At 39.9% G+C, this 22795-nt stretch overlaps 1 protein-coding gene across 1 annotated transcript in view; it reads right to left on the reverse strand.

Moving 5' to 3' along the window:
- LOC120940503 (terminal nucleotidyltransferase 4B-like) overlaps positions 1–22795 on the reverse strand; it is a 1128146-nt gene that overhangs the window by 14833 nt on the left and 1090518 nt on the right. The window lies entirely within an intron of this gene.

The following is a 22795-nucleotide window of genomic DNA, read 5'->3' on the forward strand; positions in this document are numbered from 1 at the left end:
CCACTGGAATGTCCTTCACCAGAGACCTGGGATGGAAGCTGTCAGTCTGGAGTAGAGTGTTAGCTGCCGTGGGTTTATGAAAGGTGGAGGTTATGAGCTGACCATCTTTTTTGGTGATCCTGAGGTCAAGGAATGGAATCGAGATGGGGTGAAAAACATATTGTAAGTCTTATATTACAATCATTAGCATTAATTCTGTTTATAAAGTCATGCAACTCCACCTGGGTTTCCCTCCAGACCACCAGGATGTCATTGATATATCATATTCAGGACCCCACCAGTCTATTAAAGGGATTGGATCTATAGACTTCCAAATCTTCCCACATCCCCAAATGCAAGCATGCATAAGAGGGAGCTCATGGCGCACCCATAGAGGTGCCTGACAGTTGTTGGTAATAAGCATCATTGAACTGAAAATAAATTCTTGTGTAGAACGAAACTCAACAGATCCAGGACAAATTCATTTTGATGCAACATCTCCAAGTGAAACTTGTCTAGGAAAAACTATACTGCCTTGTATCCCCATTCATGGGGTATCGATGTGTACAGTGATTCAACATCGATACCTACAGGGAGACAGCTTTCATCTACCTCTATATTTTCAAGTTTATTAAGAATGTCCTTAGTGTCTCTCACATATGATTCCAAAGCAGGAACCATGGTCTTCAGGAGACGGTCAATATATTGACCTACTCTCTCCAGGGTCCAATGATAGAGGAAACTATGGGCCTACCTGGGGGATTAAGGAAGTCCTTATGGAGCTTGGGGATGATGTAAATGACTGGGATGTTGAAATCAGAAACATTCAAATAGTTTAATTCCCTCTTAGTAATGAGCCCTTCTTCTTGTTGCTAGAGACAATTTATTTTATAGCTCCTCAACCAGAGTAGAAGTCAGGGTTACCCAATTGTCTTTTAACCTCTTGGATATAATTCTCCTCACTCATCAAAACCACATTACCGCCCTTAACACTCTTTTTAATAATTATTCCTTTGGCTTTCTTTAGTTAATTTAATGTATTTGATTTTTAAATCAACCTGTCTAAGAGTTATATAGTTACATAGTTATGTTAAAGATTGATTGCTTTGCCCTTGGATGGCAATCAACATCCTTGAAAACAATAGTGCCACATCCTGAGTTAGGCACTTTTTATAAAAATACTAAATTGTTTAATAATAGAAAATCACAAGACAAAATGTTAACATATCAATGAATACATAGTATTAAAACATGTTATGGGATATATAGAACCAGATCAATGGACCACATGAAGTGATTCGTGTTATTGTTGATCACTGGGGAACTTCAGTTCACACTGGGTCCACACTGTTCAATCCTTGACATGTAGGGAGTTCCACGATTAGCTCGACTAGTTTCGCGGGACTTATCCGCTTCCTCGGGAGCTTTGGAACTAGAGTATAGAGAGTATATGTATCAAAACAATGACATAAAATAATATAAGAAACCGAAACCAGACCATGGATCAGTCTGGTATCAGTCTGGTATAGGGATTCATGTAGAATATACTCACCACGTGGATAGTATTTATTAAATGGAATGCTGCAGGTCAAAAAAGCACTACCTAGAAAAGAAGCCTCCTCCTGACCAGACCCAGCCGGGTCAGACAGGAATACACATCGCTCACCACCAAAAACCAAGAGGGGCCATATTGGGCCGTTCCGCAAGCTAGGGGGTACCACTGGTAACTGAAAAAGCAATAATAATAAAATGGATATGGGCTTACTAGCCTGATCAAATAATAAAAAAAAGCCTATAATTTGCATATCCATACATGGGCAGGCGAATAGAGAATGAAGAAAAAGAAAGAAAAAGATTTGCATAATATGTAATACAAAGGTATTATTATAAGTTTGGAATATAAAACACTGTTAAATGAACAGCATTTTTGTATATAGGGTTATTATATATGAAACATCATAGTAAAACTAGATGCTGAAGTGCCTAAACATTCTATGACTGAGTAGAAACACTCATTTAATATTAGGCAAAGTAAATACTTGGGAGGCTAGAAATTATATCATATATAATACCAAGTAGAATTGGCCACAAAACAAAAACGAAAACAAATTAGGGAATATAAATAAGCCAGGTGGGCTTATTGGGTGAAGAAATTAAAGATAGGTGCTTACAGCATTAGATTGTCAATTTTAAAGTTTGTATGAAAAAAGCAAGTGTCACCTGGTTTGGGTAGCTATACAATCAGTCTTGCTGCGGCAACTTTAAACAGGAGAGACATTTGTGCTGCAGCATTACTGTTTAAAAAAAACTAAATAATGGCCAAAGGAAAAATAAAGTGCTTAGTGATCTGGCCAAGGCACATACCAGAGTATCCAGCATATTAGAAGGAATTTAGTAAAGGATTTATTGCTTACCGATATGGAGCGCAGAATCAGGGAAAAAGATCGCACCGCTGTGTATAGTGTGGCTCGGTCCACACTGACTGAGAAGTGTGTGCTGCCTGACTTAATATAGTACCCTGCACGCAGCACGCCAGACGGCGTCTGACGTCACGTGAGCCGGCCAAGAAGTCCACCGCGCATGCACCGTATGTCGCCAGCGCTTCTGGGAAATGTAGGAAATCCGAGCGCGCTGTAGAGCAGGTTAGACTGAGGACTTCTGAAGGTGGAAGGACGGTCCTGATTGCCATTGCAGGGGGGAAACCACCTGATTCCTCACAAGGAGGAGAAGGTGATACCCCCCCATACAGTGGCTCGGGTGGCCACTAGATTGCGGGAAACAGCACCCATGGCCCAGAGATCTCTGTAGATGAGTGGCTAGTGAAGTGAGGCTCCCCCTAGGGACACGCAGCCGCCATAGCATCCCTGCAAAAAATACATTAGGAAATATATGTTTAGTATATGTTTAGTTAAATGGCGTTGCCAGAACATAAACATAATAAAGAGTATATGGAACAAAGTTGTAAATATTACAATACAATGGTATTGATTCTGTAGTGTGGTACAATACAAATAATATAACCACACTACTTTAACCGAGGAGGATGTGGTGAACACACCACACTTCTGCTCAGAGTTATAGCATTGTATGTATATGTATATATGTAAAAAGACCTTCCTCCCATTCTGTTGGCTAGTATGACAAACCAATGGGCACCCCAAACGATATGCCCTTGATAGCAAAAAAAATTTTTTTTTACAACATTTATTGATTACATAGATCATTGGTGCATTAAGCATTAATAAAATTGACAACCATTAGCCACCGTAAAATTTATCTCAGGATTATCCTGTTAGAGGTCTGGATATATGGATAAAGTAAGTGTGCAACCTGGTATATCCAGCAAAGATAATAAAAAATGGCAAATAGTATAGTAATCTAATTGCTGAAAAAAACTACCATGTTGCAATATTCTATGATGGGGGAACCATACGTGCTTGCATGGGCCCGCCTAGCATGCGCCCATGCATGAGGCCATCCATCACAGAAAGGATTTGTATGAATGAATTTCATTGATACCTGGGGGAAATGTCCCCCCCAACCGTTCGATCCAGAAAGTCTCCTTCTGGAGTATGCGCTGATTCCAATTACCCCCTCTGGGGTCTTCAGGTATCACCTCAAGAACAATAACTTTGACTTGAGATACGTCAAATTTATGGTAGAGACCTAGGTGTCTACTCACTGGTGTGATCATCTTCCCGAATTGTGAATAATAGATATGATCATATATACGTTTTTTGAATTCCCTAATTGTCTTGCCGACGTAGAAGGCTCCGCATCGGCATAGCATGAGATAAAATAGCCCTTTAGTGGTACATAAGGCCTGAAAGGATGGTCTGAAAGTTTCTCCATTTGGTAACTCGAATTTTGTGCCTTCTTGTACCCATGGGCAATAGGTACATTGTCCACATTTGGTAAGACCCCTAGCTAGTCCAGTTGTTATCTGTTTGTGTTTATATTCGCTTGCAGTGAGTTTACTTCCTAGGGACGGACACCTACGAAATACAATTTCAGGTTTGTCTTTAACATATTTGCCAAGAATCGGATCTTCCGTAAGGAAATGCCAGTGTCGCTCTAAACAATTAGGAAGTGCTCCATGTTGTGTGGCATACTTAGTGATGAATTTGGTTGTTTGTAACTGATCAGTAGCCTTGGACTGTGAGTATAAAAGGGATGTTCTATCTCATTGAAATGCTTGATTATATGCTTTTCTTAGGAGGCTTTTGCTGTAACCGCGTTGGAGTAGTCTATTGCGTTATTCTCTCGCTTGGTTTTTGAAGTTTGCATCAAAAGTGCAGTTCCTGCGCAAACGAAGGTATTGCGCATAGGGAATACTATGTACCAAGGATAGAGGATGCGCGCTGTCCGCATGCAGCAATGTATTTCCTGCTGTGTCCTTCCTATATAGTTTTGTACTGATATTGTCGTTACAGTCTCGAAAGACCAAGACATCTAGAAAAGATATTGAACTCAATTCCCAATTATAAGTGAACTTCAAATTAAAGTTATTAATATTGAGTTTACCTAGAAAATCATCCAGTAATGATGGAGTACCTGTCCAAATGACGAAAATGTCGTCAATGTATCTGTACCAACATAATGTTTGGCACAGATATTGTTGGTATTGTTCACTAGCAAAAATTTCACGCTCCCACCCCCCCCAGGTACAAGTTGGCGTATGCCGGTGCGCAACCTGTGCCCATGGCAACGCCTTGTACCTGGAGGTAGTGGGAGCCGTGAAATGAAAAGTAATTGTGTTTCGAAATAAATGATAGAATGGAAATAATGAGCCTTTGAAATTTCCATTCCCTATGATCAATTTCCATTAGAAAAGATTCAACAATTTTGAGACCTGTATTGTGTGGTATGCGTGAATATAATGCTTCCACATCAATAGTAACAAATAGAGCATGTGATGGAATGGTAAGTCCATCTAATTTTCTTAGGAGGTCAATTGTATCTTTGACAGATGGTAAACTGATCACATGTGGCATTAAAAATAAATCGACAAATCTGCTAGTATTTTCTGGGATGGAACCTATACCCGAAATAATTGGTCGTCCTGGTGGGTTGATTTTATTTTTATGAATTTTGGGAATCGCGTAAAAGATCGGTTCTCTAGGAAATGATATATTGAAAAAATCATACGTTGGTTTGTCAATCAATGCCTCAGTATATGCTGAATAAATAAAAAATTTGAATTCTAATTTAAATTGGTCTATCGTTTCTGGGGCAATCGGTTTGTACCATTCTGTGTTGTTTAAAATATCGTAGCACATCTTCTCATACTTATGACAAGTCTGTAGTACGATATTGCCTCCTTTATCAGAGGACTTAATACTAGTGTCTGTTCTTGCTTGAAAGTTAATGAGACCATTAAGATGTTGTTTTGGCAAATTTGAGGGTAACGAGATTGATGGCATATTTTTAATCTCTCTGATTGTTGCCATAAGAAAGGCAGCTATCTGAGGATTGGTATTAAGATCAGGGAATTGATCTGACTTTTTTTTGAAGATGGGTACTTTCTTATTATACACCTGAGTTTCAGGGATGGGATCCCCTGGTTGTATAGGGCTTGAACTAGCACTCTCATCCAATAAGAGCATTAAGTCTCTCAGGGCTCTAAACTCCTTCATGAAGTATTTTTTAATTTGTTCAGAAAGATCCTTTTCCTCTCTTAATCTTCTTTTATCAGGGTCAAAAATGTGTTTGTATGTTAACTTGCATGCAAAAAGATAAAGATCTTTGATCACTTCATACTTGTCCAGGTTGGCATTTGGACAAAAACTCAGGCCCAACTTGAGTACTGTTAATTCGTCTTCTGATAGGGGGTACAGAGTTAAATTAATGACGCTTAGTTCTTCATTAGTGACATGTTCAGGGATGTCTCCCCTAAAGGGATTTCCTGGTTGCTGATATGGGTGGGTACATTTTGTTTGTTTGAATTTGTAGACCTTGCTTGGTGTACGTTAGTCCCAGCCGGGCCACTAGTTCCACCTTCTGCTCCCCGGGGTACTCCCATGGGAGGAGCCTGTGAAGCAGTTTGAGTATGTAATTGTTGGAGTGCTTGCGCCGCAGGTCAGGAGGAGGTCAGGAGGAGGCTTCTTTTCTAGGTAGCGCTTTTTTGAGCTGCAGCATTCCATGTAATAAATACCATCCAAGTGGTGAGTATATTCTACATGAATCCCTATACCAGACTGATCCATAGTCTGGATTCGGTTTCTTATATTATTTTATGTCATTGTTTTGATACATATACTCTCTATACCAGGGATATGCAATTAGCGGACCTCCAGCTGTTGCAGAACTACAAGTCCCATGAGGCATAGCAAGACTCTGACAGCCAAAAGCATGAGACCTAGAGGCAGAGGCATGATGGGACTTGTAGTTTTGCAACAGCTGGAGGTCCGCTAATTGCATATCCCTGCTCTATACTCTAGTTCCAAAGCTCCCGAGGAAGCGGATAAGTCCCGCGAAACTAGTCGAGCTAATCGTGGAACTCCCTACATGTCAAGGATTGAACAGTGTGGACCCAGTGTGAACTGAAGTTCCCCAGTGATCAACAATAACACAAATCACTTCATGTGGTCCATTCATCTGGTTCTATATATCCCATAACATGTTTTAATACTATGTATTCATTGATATGTTAACATTTTGTCTTGTGATTTTCCATTATTAAACAATTTTGTATTTTTATAAAAAGTGCCTACAAAGTCCATTTTCTTTTTTCCATAAATCCCAATTAACTCAGGATGTGGCACTATTGTTTTCAAGGATGTTGATTGCCATCCAAGGGCAAAGCAATCAGTCTTTAACATTATTGAAGGTGGAAGCACCAAATTGTCCACAATTGTGGTCAGCCCTAATTATCATTAATATATGTCTTTTAGAATTAAATATTTAGTTCTATATGAATTATATGTTATATAGATATTCTTCCCTTTTTTTGGCTTGTTACCATTCTGGTACAGTATAACAGTTTGGATATATGCCAAACTTTTCACTCCTTTTTGGAGGGTCAATCTCTATTTTGGTATTTTTTCTCTCACTGATTTGGCTTTTTGTTATACCCCTCTGGCAGAGCCTGTGTTTTAAACTACCCAAAATGGACTTTGTAGGTGGGGCCTGGTTGGGCCTAATGAATGAATTCCAGACCTCATATAATGGGTCTAATAGAGAAACTGATGATTTGAAAATGTATTTTGACAAACTAAAACAACTAAAACTAAAACAACTCCTTAAACGAAAGTCCAACCTTCATTGGCATATGGAATACTTTAAATATTACATCAGTGAAAATATCAGTCCCCAGGGTCTAAGAATTCAACTCTTTCCAACAATTAAACATACGTCTCAAGATCTCAAAACCTCTTGGGAAGGTGTTTTGAACAAATGTAGCCAGGATTGCATGCAACTACTTTTGTCCCAATATTCCCTAGATACAGCTATGCTGGATCAGGGACTAGCCCTTTTACATAACAAATATGAATCAATCAAAACGCATGCCAAATTTGGAGAAAAAAAAAGTCAGGAACTAAAATTATTCCTAGACAAAACCAATAAAAATATCATTTCCAAAAAACAAGCTAAATTTGAGAGAGACAAAACGGCATTTGTAGAGGGGTATGCATACAAATGGGATCAGCCACCCAGAGGGCGAGGACATGGTCAAATTCCCAAACCATACAATAGAGGCAGGAATACCGATGTATCAGAAGGTGAAAGTGAATCTGATTCGCAGGTGCATCGGACACAATCGTTTGGCTCAACACACGCACAAAACGGATCACGTAAGCGGGGCTTTTATGGTGGTGGGCACCCTAGTACACCCAATAATAATAAGAAGCCAACCAATTCAGGTGGCTTTACTCCATCACAAGCACCAGCGCACGGCGGTCATAGTAGGGGTGAAGGAAAAATACCAACACATGATTTATCACAATATGCCAATATAGGTCCAATTGCGGCCCAAGCACTCCAACAATTACATACTCAAACTGCTTCACAGGCTCCTCCCACTCCCATGGGAGTACCCCGGGGAGCAGAAGGTGGAACTAGTGGCCCGGCTGGGACTAACGTACACCAAGCAAGGTCTACAAATTCAAACAAACAAAATGTACCCACCCATATCAGCAACCAGGAAATCCCTTTAGGGGAGACATCCCTGAATATGCCACTAATGAAGAACTATGCGTCATTAATTTAACTCGTACCCCCTATCAGAAGACGAATTAACAGTACTCAAGTTGGGCCTGAGTTTTTGTCCAAATGCCAACCTGGACAAGTATGAAGTGATCAAAGATCTTTGTATGTTAACTTGCGTGCAAAAAGATAAACACATTTTTGACCCCGATAAAAGAAGATTAAGAGAGGAAAAGGATCTTTCTGAACAAATTAAAAAATACTCCATGAAGGAGTTTAGAGCCCTGAGAGACTTAATGCTCTTATTGGATGAGAGTGCTAGTTCAAGCCCTATACAACCAGGGGATCCCATCCCTGAAACTCAGGTGTATAATAAGAAAGTACCCATCTTCAAAAAAAAGTCAGATCAATTCCCTGATCTTAATACCAATCCTCAAATAGCTGCCTTTCTTATGGCAACAATCAGAGAGATTAAAAATATGCCATCAATCTCGTTACCCTCAAATTTGCCAAAACAACATCTTAATGCTCTCAAAAACTTGCAAGCAAGAACAGACACTATTATTAAGTCCTCTGATAAAGGAGGCAATATCGTACTACAGACTTGTCATCAGTATGAGAAGATGTGCTACGATATTTTAAACAACACAGAATGGTACAAACCGATTGCCCCAGAAACGATAGACCAATTTAAATTAGAATTCAAATTTTTAATTTATTCAGCATATACTGAGGCATTGATTGACAAACCAACATATGATTTTTTCAATATACCATTTCCTAGAGAACCGATCTTTTACGCGATTCCCAAAATTCATAAAAATAAAATCAACCCACCAGGACGACCAATTATTTCGGGTATAGGTTCCATCCCAGAAAATACTAGCAGATTTGTCGATTTCTTTTTAATGCCACATGTGATCAGTTTACCATCATATGTCAAAGATACAATTGACCTCCTAAGAAAATTAGATGGACTTACCATTCCATCACATGCTCTATTTGTTACTATTGATGTGGAAGCGTTATATTCAAGCATACCACACAATACAGGTCTCAAAATTGTTGAATCTTTTCTAATGGAAATTGATCATAGGGAATGGAAATTTCAAAGGCTCATTATTTCCATTCTATCATTTATTTTGAAACACAATTACTTTTCATTTCACGGCTCCCACTACCTCCAGGTACAAGGCGTTGCTATGGGCACATGTTGCGCATCGGCATACGCCAACTTGTACCTGGGGGGGTGGGAGCGTGAAATTTTTGCTAGTGAACAATACCAACAATATCTGTGCCAAACATTATGTTGGTACAGATACATTGACGACATTTTCGTCATTTAGACAAGTACTCCATATTAATAACTTTAACTTGAAGTTCACTTATAATTGGGAATTGAATTCAATATCTTTTCTAGATGTCTCAGTCTTTCGAGACTGTAATGACAATATCAGTACAAAACTATATAGGAAGGACACAGCAGGAAATACATTGCTGCATGCGGACAGTGCGCATCCTCTATCCTTGGTACATAGTATTCCCTATGCGCAATACCTTCGTTTGCGCAGGAACTGCACTTTTGATGCAGACTTCAAAAACCAAGCTATAGAATTACGCAATAGACTACTCCAATGCGGTTACAGCAAAAGCCTCCTAAGAAAAGCATATAATCAAGCATTTCAACGAGATAGAACATCCTTTTTATACTCACAGTCCAAGGCTACTGATCAGTTACAAACAACCAAATTCATCACTAAGTATGCCACACAACATGGAGCACTTCGTAATTGTTTAGAGCGACACTGGCATTTCCTTACGGAAGATCCGATTCTTGGCAAATATGTTAAAGACAAACCTGAAATTGTATTTCGTAGGTGTCCATCCCTAGGAAGTAAACTGACTGCAAGCGAATATAAACCCAAACAGATAACAACTGGACTAGCTAGGGGTCTTACCAAATGTGGACAATGTGCCTATTGCCCATGGGTACAAGAAGGCACAAAATTCGAGTTACCAAATGGAGAAACTTTCAGACCATCCTTTCAGGCCTCATGTACCACTAAAGGGCTAGTTTATCTCATGCTATGCCGATGCGGAGCCTTCTACGTCGGCAAGACGATTAGGGAATTCAAAAAACGTATATATGATCATATCTATTATTCACAATTCAGGAAGATGATCACACCTAGGTCTCTACCATAAATCCAGACCTCTAACAGGATAATCCTGAGATTAACTTTACGGTGGCTAATGGTTGTCAATTTTATTAATGCACCAATGATCTATGTAATCAATCAATAAATGTTGTAAAACATTTTTTTTTGCTATCAAGGGCATATCGTTTGGGAGGAAGGTCTTTTTACATATATACATATACATACAATGCTATAACTCTGAGCAGAAGTGTGGCGTGGCCTCCTCGGTTAAAGTAGTGTGGTTATATTATTTGTATTGTACCACACTACAGAATCAATACCATTGTATTGTAATAATTTACAACTTTGTTCCATATACTCTTTATTATGTTTATGTTCTGGCAACGCCATTTAACTAAACATATACTAAACATATATTTCCTAATGTATTTTTTGCAGGGATGCTATGATGGCTGCGCGTCCCTAGGGGGAGCCTCACTTCACTAGCCGCTCATCTACAGAGATCTCTGGGCCGTGGGTGCTGTTTCCCACAATCTAGTGGCCACCCGAGCCTTCTCCTCCTTGTGAGGAATCAGGTGGTTTCCCCCCTGCAATGGCAATCAGGACCGTCATTCCACCTTCAGCAGTCCTCAGTCTAACCCGCTCTACAGCGCGCTGGGATTTCCTACATTTCCCAGAAGCGCTGGCGCCATACGGCGCTTGCGTGGTGGACTTCTTGGCCGGCTCGCGTGACGTCAGACGCCGTCTGTCGTTCTGCGTGCGGGGTACTATATTAAGTCAGGCAGCACACACTTCTCAGTCAGTGTGGAGCGAGCCACACTATACACAGCGGTGCGATCTTTTGCCCCGATTCTGCGCTCCATAGCGGTAAGCGAATATATCCTTTACTAAATTCCTTCTAATATGCTGGATACTCTGGTATGTGCCTTGGCCAGATCACTAAGCACTTTTTTTCCTTTGGCCATTATTTAGGTTTTTTTTAAACAGTAATGCTGCAGCACAAATGTCTCTCCTGTTTAAAGTTGTCGCAGCAAGACTGATTGTATAGCTACCCAAACCAGGTAACACTTTCTTTTTTCATACAAACTTTAAAATTGACAATCTAATGCTGTAAGCACCTGTCTTTAATTTCTTCACCCTATTAGCCCACCTGGCTTATTTATATTCCCGAATTTTTTTCGTTTTTGTTATGTGGCCAATTCTACTTGGTATTATATATGATATAATTTCTAGCCTCCTAAGTATTTACTCTGCCTAATATTAAATTAGTGTTTCTACTCAGTCATATAATGTTTAGGCACTTCAGCATCTAGTTTTACTATGAGGTTTCATATATAATAACCCTATATACAAAAATGCTGTTCATTTAACAGTGTTTTATGCTCCAAACTTATAATAATACCTTTTTATTACATATTATGCAAATCTTTTTCTTTCTTTTTCTTCATTCTCTATTCGCCTGCCCATGTATGGATATGCAAATTATAGGCTTTTTTTTTTAATTTGATCAGGCTAGTAAGTCCATACCCATTTTATTATTATTGCTTTTTCAGTTTCCAGTGGTACCCCCTAGCTTGCGGAATGGCCCAATACGGCCCCCCTTGGTTTCTGGTGGTGAGCGGTGTGTATTCCTGTCTGACCCGGCTGGGTTTGGCCAGGAGGAGGCTTCTTTTCTAGGTAGCGCTTTTTTGAGCTGCAGCATTCCATTTAATAAGAACCATCCAAGTGGTGAGTATATTCTACATGAATCCCTATACCAGACTGATCCATAGTCTGAATATAATAAAAAAGTGATCAGCGCTATAGTTAGAAGGTAAAAAGCAAAAGACAAAAAAAAATGGCTGGGAAGCCAACACTCAGTGAGCTATGTGATAAAGGGATAAGTTCTGGTAGTAGCAACACCTCTGTGGAGGGTCCAGACAGATATCTGTCGGGTGGGCTACAGCAGCCTAATCCTTAGTAGTGAAACCAAGAAAGAATAAATGTGAACATAAACAAATAAATATTATCAGTCTATAATTCCAATGGGATCATTATATGGATGTCAATCATAAATAAGTGAGCATAGGTAGCATAGATGGCTCCAGAGTCTATACAGATGCTCTGATGGAATGGGTAAAATGCAAAGGATGATGGATCTTCAAAATGTGGTGTCCCCCTCCAACTCTAGTTTCACATTGCCCTTACCTTCATCCAGTGGTTAAACCGCATCAAGGGCAAGTGGTCTCTGTCGGATTAGCCTCACTGGTCCCGCTGATGTCCTCAGTGGATGATCCGTCCTCGAGAGGGTAGACCTCGGGCCTGTTGTTCTCAAGTGAGAAGGAGGAATGACACCGCAATCGTGAAGTACGTTCCGATAGGGTACGATTTATTGTGCAGAGAGTGCAGTACAAAGTTTAATATTTAAAATCAGCGCTCAAAGTCGAACGCGGCGTGGCAGTCAGCCGGCTTGTGTCCGCTGGCCTCCGGTTGGTTGCCTGTATCACGTGGTCGATGTTGTCCTACGACGTTACGTCACCGTCACGTGACTTCTTCAGGGATATCGATTGGCTGTTATGCCAGACCTTTTATTACAGGGGAACCGGATGTAAACATAGCGCCATTTTCTTGTAATCCTATTCTAATAGACTGACAGAGCGCACAGGACAGAGCCATATATTCGGAATAGCATTAAAAATATAAATTTATAAAAATATATATATAAACCAATACAAAGCCAGCATACCTATATTGGGTATATTGAGTCACTATGATTCCGTATGGGACAGTACATTGATTACTATATTCAACCTGCCGTCCACAATACCAAAGCGTATCTTAAGGATACAAAACATATCCTACAACTTATGGAATCAACTCCAGTACTAGAAGGGCGAACCCTATTGGCAACGGCTGATGTCACGTCGCTTTATACGATAGTGGGCCACCATGACGCATGTCATGCAACTAAGTGGCTCCTACGGAATCATAGTGACGTTATCTGTAAACAACGGAAATACCTGATAAAATGCCTGGAATTCTGTTTGAAATATAACTATTTCTGGCACAACCAAGCCTACTATAAGCAAGCCATAGGCATAGCCATGGGTGCAAAATTTGCGCCCAGTGTGGCTAATGCCTTTATGGCCCAGTGGGAAGAGTTAGCGGTTTATACCAACATGCCAGCAGAACTCACACTATACAAACGTTACATAGACGATGTAATTATAGTATGGAATGGCAACAGACACAGCCTAGAAACCCATTTAAATAAGCTCAACAACAACGAAAAAAACATCAAACTAGTCTGGAAGATTGACGACAAATCAGTGGATTTCCTTGATCTGAACATCCAATTGGAAGAAAACCGAATAGTGACAAAGACCCACTTCAAAGCAGTAGACACCAACAGCTACTTATCAATTGATAGTTGTCATTTCAAACCATGGCTGTATAACATCCCTAAGGGCCAGCTCATTAGGTTAAAAAGAAACTGCACGAAGGAGGAGGACTTTAAAGAACAGGCAAATTTTATTGGCAGGAGGTTTGAAGAGAAAGGGTATGACGCATCATGGATAAGTGAACAAATACAACATGTTCAAAAGTTGGAAAGAAAATCAATGTTGGAGGACAAGATCAAGAACACTGTCACACAAGAAACGGCTCCATGCTTGATACTTGATTATAATACCCAACATAGGGACCTCAACAAACGTATCCAACGACATTGGCATGTCCTCTTAAGTGACAAAGATCTGAAACGAATTCTACCCATTAAGCCGAAAATTGTGTATAAAAGAGCTCCCACCCTGAGACACAAATTAGTTAAATCAGTCATTGCACCCCCCCCCTAAACCTGGCTACACCTTCTTCGATGGTAAGGGTTTCTTTCCCTGTAGGAACTGCTATGCATGCAGACACGCCAAAAAGTTCCAAGGGAAAAGAACACAATTCATAGGCACTAACACAGCCCATACCCACCAAATTAAGGACTTCATAGGGTGTCACACAGTAGGTGTTGTCTATGTCCTCCAATGTGACTGTAATCTACAGTACGTGGGTAGGACAAAGAGAGCATTAAAAGACCGTATAGAGGAACACGTACGCAACATTAAAAAGGGTCACCCTAAACACAATGTATCGAGACATTTCGAAAAGTTTCACAATAAAGACCCCAGCACCTTACAATTCTAGGGTATTGAGAAATATAAAGCATCCTGGAGAGGCAGCCACATGGTGAGGGTTATTAGTCAGATGGAATCAAGGTGGATCCATACATTAAATACATTAACCCCCACAGGCCTGAACGTGGACTTCGACCTCAATTGTTTCTTGAATAACTTTTAATTTATGGCTTAATTTAGATTTTTTAAGCTGAATAGTTATATAGTAGTCTTAAGACATATCTATATAATTAATTGTTCTATACCCATTTGGTCCATCAGGGACACTCATTTTAGACTAACAGTTATGTATATCTGTGACATAAATTTGTAGTACTTTATGCCTATGCATGATTGTTGTTCTGTATCTGCAGGCCTCAGGCTGGATGCGACATCACTTTAATTTAGGGCTAGTCGTCTCATGAGACTCTGTTTTAATTTATTCAATTTTATTTGATTTTTCAACCATTTTAATCACCTCTATCATAATACCCAGACTAATATATATTAGAGCGGGTTTTTATCTATATGACCCATGAGGTCATGGGTCACACTTAGAGATCCACAACCCTTATCAGCATTTACCTATTGGAATGTATTTCCTATTTTAAGGCTGGCCCTTTAATATGTAGATGTTGTAATACCCATTTTTTATACACAATGCAGTATACTATTATATTACTATACAGCCTGGTATCCGAATAAGGACCCAATATAGGTATGCTGGCTTTGTATTGGTTTATATATATATTTTTATAAATTTATATTTTTAATGCTATTCCGAATATATGGCTCTGTCCAGTGCGCTCTGTCAGTCTATTAGAATAGGACTACAAGAAAATGGCGCTGTGTTTACATCCGGTTCCCCTGTAATAAAAGGTCTGGCATAACAGCCAATCGATATCCCTGAAGAAGTCACGTGACGGTGACGTAACGACGTAGGACAACAGCGACCACGTGATACAGGAAACCAACCGGAGGCCAGCGGACACAAGCCGGCTGACTGCCATGCCGACTTTGAGCGCTGATTTTAAATATTAAACTTTGTACTGCACTCTCTGCACAATAAATCGTACCCTATCGGAACGTACTTCACGATTGCGGTGTCATTCCTCCTTCTCACTTGAGAACAACAGGCCCGAGGTCTACCCTCTCGAGGACGGATCATCCACTGAGGACATCAGCGGGACCAGTGAGGCTAATCCGACAGAGACCACTTGCCCTTGATGCGGTTTAACCACTGGATGAAGGTAAGGGCAATGTGAAACTAGAGTTGGAGGGAGACACCACATTTTGGAGATCCATCATCCTTTGCATTTTACCCATTCCATCAGAGCATCTGTATAGACTCTGGAGCCATCTATGCTACCTATGCTCACTTATTTATGATTGACATCCATATAATGATCCCATTGGAATTATAGACTGATAATATTTATTTGTTTATGTTCACATTTATTCTTTCTTGGTTTCACTACTAAGGATTAGGCTGCTGTAGCCCACCCGACAGATATCTGTCTGGACCCTCCACGGAGGTGTTGCTACTACCAGAACGTATCCCTTTATCACATAGCTCACTGAGTGTTGGCTTCCCAGCCATTTTTTTTGTCTTTTGCTTTTTACCTTCTAACTATAGCGCTGATCACTTTTTTATTATATTCATTCATATGGTTTTTTGTGCACCGTCTAGATTTAGCAGCTTAAGTTTTAGAATTTTTCCCTTATTTAAGGGGTACACGTTTCACTACTCGCAGTAGCGCAATAGATCTTTATTTCACTGATCCATAGTCTGGTTTCGGTTTCTTATATTATTTTATGTCATTGTTTTGATACATATACTCTATACTCTAGTTCCAAAGCTCCCGAGGAAGCGGATAAGTCCCGCGAAACTAGTCGAGCTAATCGTGGAACTCCCTACATGTCAAGGATTGAACAGTGTGGACCCAGTGTGAACTGAAGTTCCCCAGTGATCAACAATAACACGAATCACTTCATGTGGTCCATTGATCTGGTTCTATATATCCCATAACATGGTTTAATACTATGTATTCATTGATATGTTAACATTTTGTCTTGTGATTTTCTATTAAACAATTTTGTATTTTTATAAAAAGTGCCTACAAAGTCCATTTTCTTTTTTCCATAAATCCTAGTTACATAGTTAGTCAGGTTGAAAAAAGACACAAGTCCATCCAGTTCAACCACAAAAAAATAAATAAACATAATAAAAAACATACAATCCCATACACCAAACTCCATACCCACAGTTGATCCAGAGGAAGGCAAAAAACCCCAGCAGAGCATGATCCAATTTGCTACAGCAGGGGAAACAATTCCTTCCTGATCTCCCGAGAGGCAATCAGATTTATCCTGGATCAACTTTACCTACAAATCTTAGTACTCAGTTATATTATGTACATTTAGGAAAGTATCCAGGCCTTTCTTAAAGCAATCTACTGAGCTGGCCAGAACCACCTCTGGAGGGAGTCTGTTTCACATTTTCACAGCTCTTACTGTGAAGAAACCTTTCCGTATTTGGAGATGAAATCTCTTTTCCTCTAGACGTAAAGAGTGCCCCCTTGTCCTCAGTGTTGACTGTAAAGTGAATAACTCAACACCAAGTTCACTTTATGGACCCATTATATATTTGTACATGTGTACATATTTGATCATAGCCCCCCCTTATTCTCCTCTTCTCAAGAGTGAATAAATTCAGCTCTTCTAATCTTTCCTCATAGCTGAGCTCCTCCATGCCTCTTATCAGTTTGGTTGCCCTTCTCTGCACTTTCTCCAGTTCCTCGATATCCTTTTTGAGAGCTGGTGCCCAAAACTGAACTGCATATTCCAGATGAGGTCTTACTAAGGATTTGTACAGGGGCAAAATTATCTCCCTCTCTCTCTGGAGTTCATACCTCTCTTAATACAAGAAAGGACTTTGCTCGCTTTGGAAACTGCAGCTTGGCATTGCATGCCATTATTGAGCTGATGATCTATCAAAACCCCCAGATCCTTCACTACGGAGAGTTGATCTCCTCCTAATATGTATGATGCATGCATATTCTTAGCCCCTAAGTGCATAACTTTACATTTATCAACATTAATCATCTGCCACAGTCGCCCAATTATAGTGTCATTGTCCCCTGGCGGACGGGTAGCCACTCATCCAGAACACCAGTCGATCGATTGCTTTTTCCCTCCTCCTGTAAGTTTTTTACGCGCTACCAGGCCTCTTTAAACACTGTATACTCCTCCATATTTTGTTTAGGAGAAAAAGATAATCATTTAAAATCTGTAAATGCAATTTTGTTTTATGGGGAAGGAGGAAAGATCAACCACCTTATTATCTGGGAGTCCCAAAAGGGAGTCAAAAGTTAAGTTCTCCTCCGTTTCTTTCTGGTCCTATATTTGTGCTCAGTTTTTTCTTATCTCTTTCTTTCAATGTTATTTTCTTTTGCTTTAAAATCCCGGGTTTTCGTATCAGGGACAGAGAACTGTCCCGTTCTTGTACTATAAAAAATCACAGACCTAGCAGAGCGATCACTATCAAGCTTGCTGGTTGCCATGTCTGTCTCAGGGCGTGGGAAAGGAGATCTGCCTCATCTACGTCTAGATCTATTTCTGCCTTTTTGTGAGTATAGGTCAAAGATTTAATTTTTTTCCCAATCAAGAAGGAATTTAGACTGTTTGGTGGTTTTTAAGTTTTTTAGTACTCTGTCAATTTCTTTCTTAACCAAATTGTTCGGTTTGTTAAATTCCTCATCATTTTTAAAGGGATCTAAATCAGAACTACTTTGTTCCATCTCAGTCTTTAAATCATCTAATTGCGCCTATTCTTCCTCAACTTTTAACTTCATTAGGTCTATACCGTGAGAGATACAGAGTTCCTTCCATTTAGGAATGAATCTGTCATTGTGCAAATGCTCCGCAGGAATTACTGTCTCTAAGGCCTCTAGGGATTATCTTTTGTGTGATGTAGTTCTCTATAAAGTAGACGTCCTATTTCCGGTTTAAATGCTTAATTAGGAGTTTTTTGTGTTTTTTTAAAATGTCTTTTGAGCTCATCATCCTTGCTTTCATTCCCATTTTGATCACAGGTGAGTGCTGAGTTAATCTCAAAATCAACCTCATCTCCCAGGACATACGCCATTATGTCTATGCAAAAATCCAGAAAAACTCATGAACTGAACTCAATAGCATTTGTGTGTGTGAGCCCAATATTGTAGTATTCAAATAAACAATAACCTTAAGAGCCAATATATTATATCAACTAACAAAATCACCATATCTAAAATAAAATTCAGAGGGTGAAGAGTGGAGAGATGCAAGCATAAACTGCCTGCACTTGAAATGATCTATTTGCAGGTCCGACTATGTTCTTACAAGAAACCAGTCCCAGCCATCTACTGTGGACGACTGCACTCCTGGGACCACTTTTGTTCTGCCGTTCTTTAGACTTCGGTACCTCATAGCCAGTGAACATGGCATTCCTGGGAGAAGCAACATACCAGTAAGATAGGTTTGCTTGTTTTTTTAGCAACAGAGACTGCTACAGGTGATGCTACTTGTGGCAAAAAATAAATAAAAATTAAGTCTTCAAAAGACTAACTACGCCTCTTAGAAAATATTGTGGGGTGTTTTCCCATTCAAAACTTGGTAATTTTTTGGGTTTCACAGTCCTGGTGCTCCAGGGCCTCCAAAAATGTATTCGGTAGTCTGGAAATTAGATGCATATTTTTTTTAACCAAAGGAATGTAGCAGAGTATATTTTGCCCAAAATTTTTGAAGATTATTTATGTGCAAAATTTGTATAACAAACTACGAAAAACTTTTCAAAATTTTGGGCATTTGTTTCTATAGCAAATAATAAAATACCCAGTGGTGATTAACCTGCCTAGCGGTATTCCCTAGTCAGGCTTGGGGTGAATCTTACATACCAAAAGCAGTAACCCCGAGCCAGACTCGGGATCGCATTGCAGGATACAGGGGAAGTTACTTACCTTGTCCCTGGATCCTGCGATGTGTCCCCGCTGTGTGTGCGAGCTGTCATCTCGCTCGATTCACACACTGGTGACTGCCGAGTACGGGGGCGGAGTTCGGCACCAAATTCCCCAAATCCTGCATGCAGTTTTAGATTATAAAAACTGTTCTTTCTGCCTGGAAACTGGAGATTGTCCATAGCAACCAAAAAGTGTCAGTTTATGTCAAAAGTGATTTTAGACCAGCTAGAAAACAGCGATAATAAAGTAGAATCACTTGCAAAATTGAGTGATAGCGATTTGTGGGAAAATTCACGATCAAAGACTGAAAGTAATGACAGGGACAATTCTGCAACTGAGCAAATTTAAGTGTTTTTGATTTGATTACATTATTGAATAATTTTTATTATAATTACATTATTATTTGTTAATTATTTATAGTTATTTATTATATTATAATTTATGATTTTGTGTTTCAAACTTTATCATACCCGGGATGTCTACTAGACTTGTTTGGACAGATTTAAGTGTGTTATTCCTAAAAATTACAGGCCATGCAAAATAATAGTACCTCTTTCAGCAACAAAAATCTGAAGTAATCATATTGCCAGGGAGGTTAAATACCACCAAAAAAAGCTCTGTCCAAAAAAAAAAAATGCAAACATTTTTTTATTTGGGTACAGTGTTGCATGACAAAGTAATTGTCTGAAAACTTAAAAAAATGGCCTGGGCAGGAAGGGGGTGAAAGTGCCAGGTATTGTGGTGGTTAATCACAGATCTAGGGCACCTGCTGCCATTTTTTGCATCTTAGTCCATGTGTGATCATTTATAGATATGTTGTTTGATGGTGCTTTCCCTCAGGGAATTTTTTGGGGCCACAACAAGATTACTTTTGGTGAAACTCTCCAAGCTGTGGACAGATGTACCAGTATGGAAATCTTTCAAGTTTAAAATCGAAAAAAGCATGGTATACTTTCTCATGTGTGTTCAGTCCTCAGTCTTCCTGGTTTGTTTGTGCTTTTGCAGAAGCATAAACCAAGACACATCAGCTAGATGGCACCAGTACATAACGCATCAGTACTGTGCAAAAGTCAAAAGAAATGTATATATAAAACAAAAAAAAACACCTGTTTTAGACAAATATTTTTGTAGATAAATAAAATGAACAAAATGCAGCGCTAATGAAATAATAGTGCACACACCACTATACAAAGTAAGGGGGATATGTGTCCGGTAAGTGATGTAGATATGTGCAAACAAATTGTACAAGTAAATATATATAAATAATGATAGAAAAAAAAAAAATCGCATAAAAAAAAAAATCGCATGATTAACCACTTGCCGCCCGCCAATGACATATTGACGTTGGCAAAGTGGTTGTAGAATCCTGACTGGACGTCATATGACGTCCTCAGGATTTTGAGTCGCTGTGCGCCCCCGGGGGCACGCATCGTGGCGATCGTTGTTGAAGGGTGTCAGTCTGACACCCCGCAACACCGATCAAGGTAAAGAGTCTCTCACGGAGACTCTTTACCACGTGATCAGCCGTGTCCAATCACGGCTGATCACGATGTAAACAGGAAAAGCCGGTAATCGGCTTTTCCTCACTCGCGTCTGTCAGACGCAAGTAGAGGAGAGCCGATCGGCTGCTCCTGTGACAGCCAGGGGGATTTGTGCTGATCGATTATCAGCACAGCCCCCCCGAGGTTGCCCATTGGACCACCAGGGATGCCCACTGGACAACCAGGGATGCAAAAAAAAATGGTATGCCACCCTAGACCACCAGGGATAAGAAGGACACAAAAATGGATGCTAATCAGTGCCGCAATGGATGCCAATCAGTGCCCACAATGGGAATCACTGGTTGGCAGGCATTGTTTGGCACTGATTGGCATCCATTAGTACAACACATACGATAGTGCCCATCTATGCCCATCCGTGCCACCTATCAGTGCCCATCCATGCCGCCTATCAGTGCCCATCCGTGCCGCCTATTCGTGCCGCCTATCTGTGCCACCTATCCGTGCTGCCTATCAGTGCCGCATATTAGTGCCCATTAATACCACCACATCAGTGCTAGCTTATCAGTGCCCATCAGTGCAGTACCATCAGTGCCCATCAGTGAAGGAGAAAACTTACTTATTTACAATGTTTTATAACAGAAACAAAAAAAAACTTTTTTTTTTTCTAAATTGTTGGTAATTTTTAAATTTTTTTGCAGAAAATAAATATCCCAGAGGTGATCAAATACCACCAAAATAAAGCTCTATTTGTTGGTACAAAATTATAAAAAATTTGTTTGGGTACAGTGTTGTATGACCGCACAATTGTCATTCAAAGTGCAACAGCGCTGAAAGCTAAAAATTGGTCTGGGCGGGAAGGTGTATAAGTGCCTGTAACGGAACTATGTATTCTGCCTGGACATCTATAATCATCATGCAGTGAGGCATACAAAGGGTTAATTGTAGAGTGACTTTTGGGCACAGATTAAGCCAGGAGATGCGGTGGCAAGTGAATCATATTCCATGTTTGCAGGATGTCTTGAGATATCATAATCCATGTTTGCAGGATGTCTGGAGATATCACAAGTTGTTGGCTATTCAATGTGGGGACACATTCTTTTGAAAGGTGTTAATTGCATAGACTCCTAGACATTTCATTGTCCCTTGTGTAAAGGTGTTATGTATGCTAAATACTGTTTGTGTGTGGAATGTACTTGTCGGAGACAGAACGTCTGTCTAGAGATGTGGATTGGAAGGAGATCATTGTGTGATGGTGTTTTGTTTGAGTTCTGTTAATGAAGGAATGTTTAGTAATTAGCTCAAAGAATGTGATTGAAGCTTCCCCACGGTGTGATGTGTGGGTGGGGACAGTTTGATTGTTCATGTGCCTGGAAGACTGTATAAAATCTCAGAGTGAACCATTAAAAATCAGTCGACTGGACCCTTCAAAGCGTAGCCCCGTCTCGTTCTTGAAAGGGCATTCTATGGGACTATTATTCTGCTCCTTTCACAGCTGAACCTTACTCTCTCTCTGGATCTCGTGGATGGGATATACCGGCTGTACCTGCATATCGCAACTTCCCAGGGAAAAGGACGTCTCCAACGGCTGATACACTTTTTTCTTATAGTAATCTCATTTTGTGCAGGGACAGTTCTAAGCATGTGGCACTTCACAGGCATACTATAGACAGCCAGCAGGTACAATATTTAAAGGAATTAAAAAATAAATAATTCACTTTAAGCATCATTAAAATCACTGCTCCAGAAAAAACGACCGTTTTTAAAACATGCATATTAGGCTTTAAAATTAGCACTTTTGAATTCGAACGTTCGAGTCCCATAGACTTCAATGGGGTTCTAAATGTTCGCGTGAACGTTCGGTACGTTCGAAG

The sequence above is a fragment of the Rana temporaria genome, chromosome 5, assembly GCF_905171775.1.
Source record: "Rana temporaria chromosome 5, aRanTem1.1, whole genome shotgun sequence".
NCBI lineage: Eukaryota > Metazoa > Chordata > Amphibia > Anura > Ranidae > Rana > Rana temporaria.